Source organism: Equus caballus, chromosome 24 (genome assembly GCF_041296265.1).
Source record: "Equus caballus isolate H_3958 breed thoroughbred chromosome 24, TB-T2T, whole genome shotgun sequence".
Lineage (NCBI taxonomy): Eukaryota > Metazoa > Chordata > Mammalia > Perissodactyla > Equidae > Equus > Equus caballus.
The window spans coordinates 59,179,290-59,191,382 of record NC_091707.1 but is presented as its reverse complement, the minus strand read 5'-3'; the positions used below and the strand labels follow the sequence as shown (position 1 = coordinate 59,191,382).

Sequence of the window (12,093 nt, the reverse complement as noted above, 5' to 3'; positions counted from 1 at the left end):
TTCCTGCCCACTGGGGACACTGAGGCTGGGAGGCCAGTTCCTGGCGGGGCATTCCTCCCTGCTGTGTGATGGGGGAACTTCAGTCACTGCAGAGAAAGAGCTGGGAGACTTTCTGCCTGAGGGCGACTGGGGGATTCCCTGAATCAAGAAACTTTCCAGCAGGTGGGACCCTGGGTCCTTAGTCATTCAGTGTCTGGGGCACAGAGGGGGAGGGGGGAGCCCAGGCCACAGCAATTTCCCCACCCCATCAAAGCTCAGCTGCAGCACCACCCTGAGGGCACTGCATCCGGAGCAGGCCTCTCCTCCACTGGGTGCTGCCGGCCTCCAGCCGGGGCCCCTGCCCTGACACCCACCCTCCCAGGCCCAGCTCGTGGGGGGAGGAGCAGCTCAGCCTGGACTCCCCTCGTCCGTCCAGCCATGGCTTTGCCTGGAGTCCTGCCCTCACTCGGAAGGAGCACAAGGTCATCTGCTGGAGTGAGTGGCCTTTCCAGCTTCTGGCTGCCAGCAGCAGGGCCTGTGGCCCCAAGCTGGCAGCTTCCCTCCTCTGTATGCGGGCACGGAACTCGGGGGCTGTGGATAGGGGAAGGGCCAGAGGATCGGGTCGTAGACGCCGCCCAAGGCTGGCCCTCCTTTCCTCTCCTGCTGGCGTTCTGGGGCTAGTCCAGGGCCAGGTGGGGAGCAGGGGTGAGGGCAAACGAGGCTCAGAGCGTGGCGGGGTGTGGCAGCTGTGGGGATGTGGGACATGAGGGGAGAGACAGGCCTGGGTCCCCAGGAAGCCCCCAGCCGGTCCCTGGTCCCTGCTGCCAGAGGAGGGCTGCATGAGACACAGACCTCGGGCGACCCCAGACCTGGACCGAATGGAATCATGGAACCCTGGAAGCCACAAGGTGTGGCAGCCCCAAGACTGTGGTTTAATAAGTGTGGTCAGCAAACAGATGTCTCCCAGCCTCGGGACGCGGCCCCTGGGCATCGCATCACAGGGCAGGGTGGACACTGTAGCATCCTCCCCATCCTGAGGAATGCACAACCATTTGATGGCAGAAAAAGTTGTCACTGACCCCTGGGTGGGCTGAAGTGATATTTATTATGGAGTAACTTAAACAGATGTGTCCAAACCCAGAATCCACACTCCCTTCTACGCTCAAGGCCTGCCCACCTGCCCCTCGCCTGCCCACCTCACTCCCACCCTGAGTCCCAACCATCGAGGCCTCAGCCTTTCCTAAGCCCTACCCTCCCCCCCACAGGACTTGGCTTCATGTCACCTGCAGAGAACCCTTTTCTGAGCCTGTGCAGTGAAGGGTTAACTCAGCAGACCTGGGCGTCCACACCCTGCACAATCCAAACAAAGGTTTGATCCTTGCCTGGCTCCTAGGAGGCAACCTCTGATCCCTTGGAATGCCCAAGGTGCCTGTCCTCAGCCCACGGGGGGCCCCTGGGTGGGTGGCAAGCAGACAGCAGCAATTTGTGGCAGCCCAAGGATCCAGCTGTCCGGTCTCTCTCCTTTGGTGTCCCATTCGCCAGGGCGCAGGGCTTAGAAGCGGTACCCTCAGTTGCAGTCAGCCTCCCAGATAAGAAGGTGAGGCTTGTAGGAAAAAGGGAGGGGGTGGAGTGGATGGATAGATATTCAGGTGAATGGGTGGATGGATAGATGGATGGATGAGGGGAGGGAGGGGTAGATGGATGGATAAATGGATAGAGGGGTAGATAAAAGGATAGAGAGATGGATGGATGGATAGAGGGAGGGAGGAATAGAGGAGTGGGTGGTTGGATGGATGGAGGGAGGAATACAGGAGTGGGTGGATGGATGGATGAATGGATGGAGGGATGGAGGGATGGATGGTTGAAGGGATGGAGGGATGGATGGATGGATGGATGGAGAGATGCTTGGAAGAGCAAGTACAGAAGTTGTTGACTGTAGAATGTAAGTGGTGGCTATGATTCTTTTAACTGTGCTGTGTTTGGAAATTCTATGTGATTCTTTTAACTGTGCTGTGTTTGGAAATCTAACCCAGTGTTGGGGAAATTGTTGTGGACAAGCACTGTACCACGTACACACACACACACACACACTCACAGCTAAACTCGTGAGCTGAAGAAGAGATCATAATAGAAACTTTAAAATACCTAGAACTGAGTGACAATGAAAACACTGCATATCCAGACTTGTAGGGGCAGCAAAAGGGGTGCTTCCAGGGAGATGGTTGCAGACTCTTCCGTGGAAGAGAAGGCAGCCTCGGGAGCTGTCAGCCTGTCAGCTGAGTCCCCTCTCAAGACGTCAGGGGCCGGCGCAGGGGAGGGACTGACACAAAGGGCGGGAGGGAGTTTGGGGGGATGGGAGTGTCCTAGCTGAGTCGTGCTAGCAGTTCCACAACCGATGCGTTTGTGGACAGTCACAACTGTACACCTGAAGGGGTGACCGCACTGTAATGGGCTCTCCCTGACTTTAGTAAGTAAAAAAAGGGCGTTGGGGACGAAACCAGAATTAGCCCAAAGAAAGTTGAAAAACGTAAAAATAAGATTGGAGCCCAATGAAATAAAAGTGCAATAGAGAAGGTCAGTGAAGACAGCTGAGTTCTCTGAAAAAATTAAACCAACAAAACGGACCAACTTCCAGGAATAATAAAGAAAAGAAAAGAAACAAGTAACACGAATCAAAGAGAGGATATAACTGTCGATCTAAAAGATAATGAAACCACAGACAGGCAGATGTGTATATATGTATCAAACCATATATCAGATAAAGGACTTGTATTCAGAATACATAAAGAACTCTGAGAATTCAACTGTAAAGAAACAAATAACCCAGTTTCAAAATGGGCTAAAGATCTAAACACAGCACTGAGGAAGGTCCCACACAGATGATGAGGCGCTCCCCATCATCCGTCATTAGGCAAATACAGATTAAAACCGCAGTGCAGCACGGCTGCACACCCACCAGGACGGCTACAAATAATTAAAGGAATAAAATGGCAATACCACCTGCTGTTGACGACGAAGCAAAGGAATACTCATGGCCGGCCAGTGAGGGTGCTGCGGGGGCAGCCGCTGCGGAGAAGAGCCTGGTGGCTTCTCACCATCCGTGACCCTGGAGTTCCACTCCCAGGTCTTTACTCAATAGAAATGAAGACGTGCGTTCATTCAAAAGCCTATACATGAATCTTTTTTTTGTTGTTAATGAATGGCACCTGAGCTAACATCTGTTGCCAATCTTCTTCTTTTTTTCCTTCTTCTCCCCAAAAGCCCCCAGTACATAGCTGCATATTCTAGTTGTAGGTCCCTCTGGTTGTGCTATGTGGGACACTGCCTCAGCATGGCTTGATGAGTGGTGCCATGTCCACAGCCAGGATCTGAACTGACGAAACCCTGGGCCACCGAAGTGGAGCATGCGAGCTTAACCACTCGGCCACGGGGCCGGCCTCTACATGAATCTTTATAGCAGCTTTATATATAATCACCCAAATTGGAAAAAACCAGCTGTTCTTCAGCTGGTGAAAGACAGCGAACTGGGGTCCCTGGTGACATGGATTACCATTCAGCCATAAGAAGGACGTTGCTGTCTGTGTGCACAACGTGGATGAATCTCAAAGGCATTTTCTTGGGGAAAGACGCCAGATCCAAAAGGCCCTATAACACCCTTGATATGACACTCGGGAAAAGGCAAACCTGGAGAGAGGGACTAGCCAAGGGTTGGGGTGGAGGAGGCTTGACCACAAGGTGGCAGCATGGGGAACTTTGGGGGTGATGGTGCTGTTCTGCACCATGGCTGGGGCAGTAGGTACGCAGCTGTATGCCTTTGTCAAAACCATAGACCTGACCATTATAGAGTGAATTTTATGGTATTAAATTTAAAAGTTTGAAAATGTAAAAAGATCAATTCCAAAGACGGGATAATAGGAAAACACTGTAAACAAGTGTATGTCAACATTTCTGAAAACACAGATGAAATGGATAAATTATTAGAAAAATAGAGCAGACTGGAAGAAATAAAAAGCTTGAATAGTCCTATGACTAGCAAATCAAGCGAAGCAAATTTTAAGTCTTCGCACACAGACACTTGCCGCTGGAAGGAGCCAGTTTGCAACTGAAGACATGGAGGACGGAGGACACGCCCCAGAGCCGGAGCAGGGTCGCTCTCCTGAGCATGTTTGATGGGCGGTGCTCGGCTCCACCGGGCAGAGAGGAGGCGGAGAGCCCAGCCCCACGGCCGGAGCTTGAACCCATGGCTGCAGCTGGGACGGAAGCCTGTCCACTGACCCCTAAGCTGGGGTTTCTGAGGTTCAGCCTGGGACCACAGGCAGTTAGATCCCAGCCTGCTGTGACAACTGAAGGTGAGATAGCACCCTGAGGGGCAGCAGAAGGTGACACTAGTACTCCGACTTCTAGAATGGCTCTGTCACCTGTCACCTCTCCTTGCAGGAGAGCCTCAGGGTGGACAGACAGCATCAGGAACCAGCGAGGGCCCGAGGCTTGTGGGGTGGCCCACAGCCACCAACAATAAAGGAAAGTTTGCAGTGGAGCCGGGGTCCCTTTTTGCACAATAAGGTTAGAATATTAATTTCCTAGGCAGCCCTGGGGGTCTGGTGGTTAAGATCCAGCCTTCTCACCACGGCCCCCCCCAGGGTCATTTTACAGTCAGGGAACCACAACCCCCGTCTGTCGGGTGTCACACTGCAGCAGCTGTGTTGCTGAGGTGCCGAAAACTCTGCCACTGCTGTTTCCAACACCAGCAGGGTCACCCTTGGTGGACAGGTTTCAGTGGAGCTTCCAGACAAGACAGACTAGAAAGAAGGACCTGGCCACCCACTTCTGAAGACACTGGCCATGAAAGCCCTGTGAACAGCAGAGGAGCATGTCTGATACAGCGCCGGAAGGTGGGAGGGTGGTGCAGAAGGACAGGTTCCCTCGGCTGTGCACAGGGCGCTCGGAGTGGGGATCCACCCAATGCACTCACAATTAATTAATTTCCTGGGCAGGACACACCCTGGGGGCGGACAAGGAGCGCTGTCTGCGCAGAGTGAGCAGGACGGGCTGCCTGAGAGAACCAACCCCGAGGGGTCCAACCTGCAAAGGAACAAGTAAAACCTCTGTTTGCAGGTGATGTGATCCCACATGCAGAAAACTTCAAGGGTTCCACAAAAAAACCTGTTAGAACCAAGTCAGCAACGTAGCAGGAGACAAAGTCAACGCTCAGAAACCCGCGGCATTTTGGTGTTTTGGCATTTCTGCACATCCTAAGGAACAATGGGAAAGGATGTGAAGAAATCGGTTCCATCTTCAATAGCATCAAAAAGAATAAGATACTTGGGAATTAACTTACCCAAGGAGATGAGAGACTTGCATGATGAAAACGCCAAGTCTTTGTTGAAAGAATTAAAGACACAAATGAGCGGGAACACATTCGTGCTCGTGGGTCGGAGGACTTGCTGATGTCAGGACGGCACACCCCGAAAGCCACCCACAGATTCATGGCAGTCCCTATCAAAACCCCGGTGCCGTTTTCTGCAGAAATAGAAAAGTCCGTCCTAAGATTCACATGGACTCTCAAGGGATGCCAAGTAGCTGCGGAAATTGACCCTCCTGGCTGCCTCCCCATCTCCCTGTGGCCGGCCGAGACCAAGGGCGAGGGAACAAGGAACAGGTGCAGGAAGGAAGCCAGATCAGGGGGCAGAGACCTGGGGAGGCTTGATGCCACTCTCCTGGCTCAGTATGGCCCCCGCTCATCCTCCAGCCCTGCCTCTCCCTTCCCAAGGGGCAGTGGGGTGGTTCTGCCCCACAGTCCCACCCGCACGCTGAGCGTTTTGCAGATGCCAGCTCACCACCTGGGGGTCTGACCTCACCCTGACTCTGCCTCGAGGGAGCCAAGCCCAGAGAAGCCGGGCAGCCCGCCCCAGTTACACAGCAGGAAGGTGGGCCCCAGGAGTCCTGAGCACAGTCCATGCTCCTCCTGGTTTACCTGGAGCCCCGTGCCAGGGTTCCTGTGTGTTCATGTGTGTGTCTGTGGGCGAGTGTGTGCACGCGTGTGCGTGAATGCATGCACAGGGGTGCACCTGTGTTTATTTGTGTCTGTAAGTGTGCAAGTGTGTGTAAAGAGGAACAAGCCTTAATCTCGAGGGCAGGCGAGGGGGTGGAAGGCGTGAGTGGGGATTGCGGTCTGGTCCAGGTGGGTGTATGGTTGCCCTTCGCCTGGAAGGAAGCCTGGGTGGGCAGGTGACGGGCGAAGGGTGTAAAGTCTGCAGCTGCCAGACAGGACATGGAGGAGGAGCTTCCTCTGCTGCCCCAGGAGCCCATCAGACCTGAGTGGTGGCGATGGCTTCGCGAGTGTGCACACACACACTTACACGCACACTTGCGCACACACACGTGCACTCATACTCACGCACACGCATGTTCCCTCCACCTTCCAGGTCCTGCCTGGACCCTCCCAGCCCTGTGTGTTACCTCTTCAGTGGGTCTCCTGCAGTCCCGCTTGCCCTCTGGTCTGGCCATCTCAGCGTGGGCAGGTGACTGGGCAGTGCCAGCCTTGCTTGGCCTCTGAAGCCCTGGGACCCTCCAGACCCTCAGCCCCCAGAGTCTGCTAGGGCACCCCTCCGTGCCCCTCCGTGCCCCTGGGCATGGCCGTCTGCTTGACAATGCCCAGCTCCCCCGCTGCCTCCTCTCCTACCCACATCCTGTGGGCCCCTGACCCCCTCCACCTTGCCTCCCCTCTGACTCCTGGCCCTGGGGTCTCAGGCCGGGACACCGCCCCGGCCTTCCCTCCGTCCTCTGGCCTCTGCCCTCACCCTGAGCCCCGCAGAGCAGCACACGACCTGAGCTCGCCAGCCCTGGGAGACAGGCTTACAGTCCCAGCCTTACACGCTCTGTGCCCCCTGCCTCGACGACGCCCTCCCCGGCCTCAGTGGCTCAGCCCAGGCCCAGGTGCCACTGCAGTGCTTCTGGCCACGCTCCAGGATTGTGGCCACACTCCCAGGGTGGTACCAGCCGCCATGAGGGGCCCCTCCTCCAGCTGTGGGCCTCTGGAGGGCCGAGACTGCCCCTTAAGAACCTGCCCAGGGCAGTGCACACAGCAGGCGCTCAGGAAGTGTGTGCTTGGTCGAGCTGGTAGCCAGACCGAGCCAGGGCCATCTTCCTCCCCCCAGCCCAGCAGCTTTGGGCCCCACCTGGGGTGTCACCTGAACTGCTGGGAGCTGAAGTTGGCTGGAGCCCCGACACTCTGCAGAGGAAACCAGATTGTTTCCGGAGTGAGTGGTGCACTCACATGTCGGCCCAGGTGTTTTTCTATGTGGGGCTCTGTCTCCCCGGCGTCTGTCTGGGGAGGTTTTGTGACGGGGCTCAGGAGGGGCGGGGAGGGTGTGAAGGGGAGGGGTGTGGAGGGGCTAGACGAGGAGGGGCGGGGAGCCTCACAGCGGTGCCCACAACAGCCCTGAGGTTGTAGCAGAGGGTTACAGGTGGAGGAGGGGACCCAGGGTTCCAGAACCCCTGGGCGGCTGAAGGCCCTGCGGCACGCTCTTGCTGCCGTGGAGTGCCAGGGCTGGGTCTCGCCATCCAGGCCCCGTGGACGGCCTGCCTGGGCCTTGGCTGCCAGCTTGGAGTCCGCAGTTTCAGGGCTTCCCGAGGGCTGGGGGGTCGGCAGGGCCATGCCCCTTCAACTGCTCAGCGGCAGCCTGGGTCCCCCCGCCACCCTCCTCACTTGGGAGAGTCAGAGCGATTCCTAAAAGAGGACCTACTCCCGGGGCCAAGCGGTTCAGGTCGTGCACTGCACTTCCGCGGCCCGGGGTTCACAGGTCTGGGTCTTGGCCGTGGACCTAGCACCGCTCATCAAGCCACAGTGAGGCGGTGTCCCACACAGAGGAACTGGAAGGACTTACAATATGATACACAACTGTGTACTAGGGCTTTGGGGAGAAAAAACAAAAAAGAGGAAGATTGGCATCAGATGTTAGCTCAGGGCCCATCTTCCTCACCAACAGATAAACAAACAAACAAATAAACAAATAAATAAAAGAGGACCTGCTCCCCACCCTGACCCGGCTGCCCACAGGCCATCGGGGCTCCCTACCCTGGCACCATGGACATTTGGGCCTGACGAGTCTTTGTGGTGGGGAGGGGCTGTCCTGGGCATTATGGAATGTTAGCATCATCCTCAGTCTCCCCCAACTCGAGGCCAGGAGCACCCCACCACTGTTGTAAAACCCACAAATGTCCCCGGGAGGCTCCACATCCCCTGGGAAGCTCCATGCCCCTGGGGGCGAAATTGCCCTGGTTTGGGGCCACGGGATGGGGGTTGCAAGTGAGGCCTGGCCGGTGTCTGGAGGCAGAAGGAATCCTGCTGGAAGGATCTGGTTCTCATTTCGGTTCTGCTGCCAACCTTGGACGATGTGAGAAGCTGGAACTCGAGCTGCAGAAGGGGCAGGCGCTCAGACCTGGGTCTGAGCAGCACCACGTTGCAGGAGAGGCGCTCGAGCTGACTCTCCCTTTCCATCTTACCTCTCCGCCGGGCGCCAGGACAGTGCTCTGAGTGGTGGGGGAGTGGGGGAGACAGAAAAAGGGGTCCCACGCCTGCCTTTCTGCATCCCCCCCAGGCACACGCTGACTCGCCCAGGAGAGCCTACTGGACAGAGGTGATGCTGCCATCCCTCCCAGGGAGGCTGGGGGTGGCCCTGGTCTTTAGGACCCTTCCTGTGTCAAGGGACATTTAGGATAAAACAAACAGCTCTCGAAGGCCATTGAGAGTGGACAACAAGGGCCCCAAGGGCCGCCCTCCCAGGAGGAGCTGGGAGGCTGCAGGGTCAGTGCGGGGTCTGGGGCTGGGGTCTGGGAGAGCAGTGGGGCTGGGGAGGGCAGGGGTCCCTTTCCAGGGTGGAGGAGCATATCTACCCCTGCTCTGGGACTGGCATACAGCGGGCACTTAATGAAACAGCTGCTGATGGAGGAAATGGCTTCCTCCTGTTGCCGTGTGGTCCTGTCCCGTCCTAGAGAGAGACTGGCCCCGCCTGGCTCCTCCAGTGGGCCTGGGAGCTGGCCCTGGATGGGGTGAGCGCCTCGCTGGTTCGCGGTCCCTGGTGGGGTGTGCTGAATACCGCAGGGACTATGCCTGGGGTCTGCCTGCCGAGGCTCCCTCCCAGGGGAGGCCAGGCACAGCCCCAGGGCAGGGGAGACACAGGAGGGCAGAGGGCCCATGTCGCATGCCGTTCCCCCCACACGTCTCTGTACCATGGCCTCTCTTCTTCGCCAGCAGAAGTTCCTGTGTGCTTTCCGTATTAATTTCGTGTTAATTTTATACGAAGCATCTATGTCCTCCTCTTCTGTCTTCATGTGTTAACCTCATCTGGGCATCCTCGGGCAAACAGAAGTCCTCACTGCCGAAGTCATCAAATTCACTGATTTTTTTTTTTTTTGGCCTCTTTTGGTGTTTTTGGAAAATTTTTAAGTCCTTCTCTGTCCCAGGCTGCCAGGATAGCCTCCTGCACGTTCTTCTATTAACTTCGCAGTTTGGCCGGTTCACACAGCTCGTGGGCTGGTTTAAAGTCTGTCTCTGTCCTGGGGTGGCAGAGTGACCGTGCTGCAGCGAGGGGCCCGCGACCCAGGCATGCCCACCCCTAGCTGTCCTCTGCCGGCCGCTGCAGCTCCTGTCCACCCCAGGATGGGCAGCCAGGACGTGAGGGTCTTCTGCTCAGCTTTCTTCCAAAGCTCCCTTGTTCTGTGCTCCTGTTAGCTCTGTGAGCCCCCGAGGCTGGTTTTCCTGTGCGGCTGAGGAAGCCCCTGGTTTTTTCCCAAATGTTTCACAGTCCCGCTTTTGGTTTCTCTTCCGTCTACCCAAGAATAATTCTCGATGTCCAGGAGGCGGGACCTCAGTGTTATCTTTTGAAAGTGGTTCCCCCACGGGGTGTACGCCCAGGGGACGGGCGGGCACAGGAATACCAAAGTAACTGGAGTGCCAGCCCTCTGCCCCCGGGGCTCACAGACTAAAGGGGCAGGCAGACAGAAGCGAGGGCCTGTCCCACTAGCAGGATTCGCTGTGGCCGCGACCACGACTGCAGGTGCCTGGAACCCTCTGGTGCCCGGAACTCTCTGGTGCCCCCAACCGACACTGGTGAACGTGGGTCCCCAAAATGTCACCCAAAATGTCACTTAACGCTTTCTGCTAAAGAGTTGATGAGTCTTTCTGGAAATTCTGGAATGAACAATAAGGTTATTCTGCCAGTGGAGACAGAGTGTAGCTAGTCCTGCTGGGTTGATGGTTTCGGTTCTCCACACTGATCCTGCTTCCAGAGGCTCACATGGTGGATTTCCCGGGGTTTCCACAGGGAGAAAGTTGCCTTCCCACAAGCTTAATGCATCCTCTCCACAGGCCCACCTCCTCTCGTCTAGCTGTCCCCCGCACTCCTTCTCCCAGCTTCTTCAGTCTCCGGCTCCCCCCCTCCTCCTCCCAGATCAACCCCTACTCAATCGTTTTCTCGTTTGGGGGCAATTTTATTCCTGGGCCCAGCCAGTGTGCACCCCACCACCTGTCTGAGACCTGCCCTTGCCAGGTCAAAGAGAAGCTGGTGGCCACATGTGCCCAAGGCAACACTCACGCCCGTACCACCCCCCCAGGTCCTTCTTGGTTAGGAACAGCACCCACATCAGTACTGAAATCAAAAACCACATTCCCCAGCCTCCCCTGCAGTGAGGTGTGGTTACAGGACTGTATTCTCGAGGAGACAGGACCAGAAGGATTGGATGGGGATTCTGGGATGTCTCCTCAAAGGGGAAGGGACCCACCATCCTCAACTTTCTTCCTTCCTGATGCCTGGAATGCAAATATGAAGGCTGGAGCTGGAGTAGCCACATTTCACCATGAGATAAGGCACCTGGTTCCCCAAGGCTGTGTAAGCTGCCAGCCTCGAGAGACAGGAAACCCCTGTGTTTAGCATGGTTATCTGGGGGTTCTGGGACCTGTCCTGGGCTGAAGAAGGACGCACTCTGACTTGGTTAAAACCACAGCTCCTGATTCACAGGCAGGGTGCTCTCTGGTCAGAGGAACAGGGGCCCGCAAGGACAGCTTTAGAATCACCAAGCCTGTGGGGTAACACTTCTCAAAAGCCCCTCTCCTTCCCTAGCCTCTTCTCTGCAGCGCTGTTCTCTGTGAACTGCCCTGAAAACCCTTCCCCGGCTGGCGCCTGGGGAACTCCTGCCCTATGAGGCTGGCGGAGTTCCCCGGAAATCCCCGGAAGCCCCCCCCCACCCCCGTTCCCCTTCCCCAGCCCCTGATTCGGCACCACTAAGGCCCAAGGTGGGAGGGCAGGGCCAGAGCCCAGCTGGGGGTGGGCGGGAGGCGCTGGGGGGCAGGAGAGGCTGGGAGACCCCGTTGAAGGAGGAAGAAAAGATCATCTTAGCGAAGGGGATCAGGCCTCAGAGGGACAGACTGACGCACATGACGCAGGGCTCCCTCCAGGTGGGCAGCATCCGCAAGTTGATGGGCAAAACTCGCCATAGTAACAAATCTAAAGAGACAACCTGTATCATCATCCCCAGAGGCAGGGTGGAGAACTCGCCCAGTGGGGGGCAGTTTGAGTAGCCTCAAGAAGGTTGACTAGGGTGGACTGGGACATGTTGAAGATGTGAAAATCCGTGAGGCTCGCACACTCGTGTTCACAGCAGCCCTAGTCACAGCAGCCAAAAGGGGACGGCCACCCGGTGTCCACCGACGGCTGAATGGATAGACAACACATAGTAAATCCACACAGTGGAGTATTATCCAGCCATGAAAAGGAAGGAGATTCCGACACACACTACAACACGGATGAACATGAAGGACATCATGCTAAGAGAAATAAGCCAGGCCTAGAAGGACAAAGACTGCGTGACCCACTCATGTGAGGCCCCTGGAGTCGTCAGAGTCGTAGACGTAGAGAGCAGGATGGTGGGCGCCAGGGGCGGGGGGAGAGCATGGGGAGACAGTGTTTCACGGGGACAGAGTTTCAGGTTGAGAAGGTGGAGGAGTTCTGGAGGTGGACGGTGGCGGCGGCTGTGCAGCAATGTGAACATACCTGAGGCCGCTGAACTGTATACTTAGAAGTGGTTAAAATGGTAAATTTCATGTTATGCATCACT

The 12,093-nt window shown here is 56.5% G+C and overlaps 1 long non-coding RNA gene across 1 annotated transcript; it reads right to left on the bottom strand.

Annotated features, from left to right (window-relative positions):
• Positions 1 to 1,065: 1,065 nt before the first annotated feature.
• LOC138920512 (uncharacterized) lies at positions 1,066 to 7,294 on the bottom strand. The gene is made up of 3 exons (XR_011431798.1): positions 6,439 to 7,294; positions 5,318 to 5,499; positions 1,066 to 5,231 (listed from the first exon to the last, which is right to left on the bottom strand). It is a non-coding gene; the product is annotated as an uncharacterized lncRNA (long non-coding RNA).
• Positions 7,295 to 12,093: the final 4,799 nt, after the last annotated feature.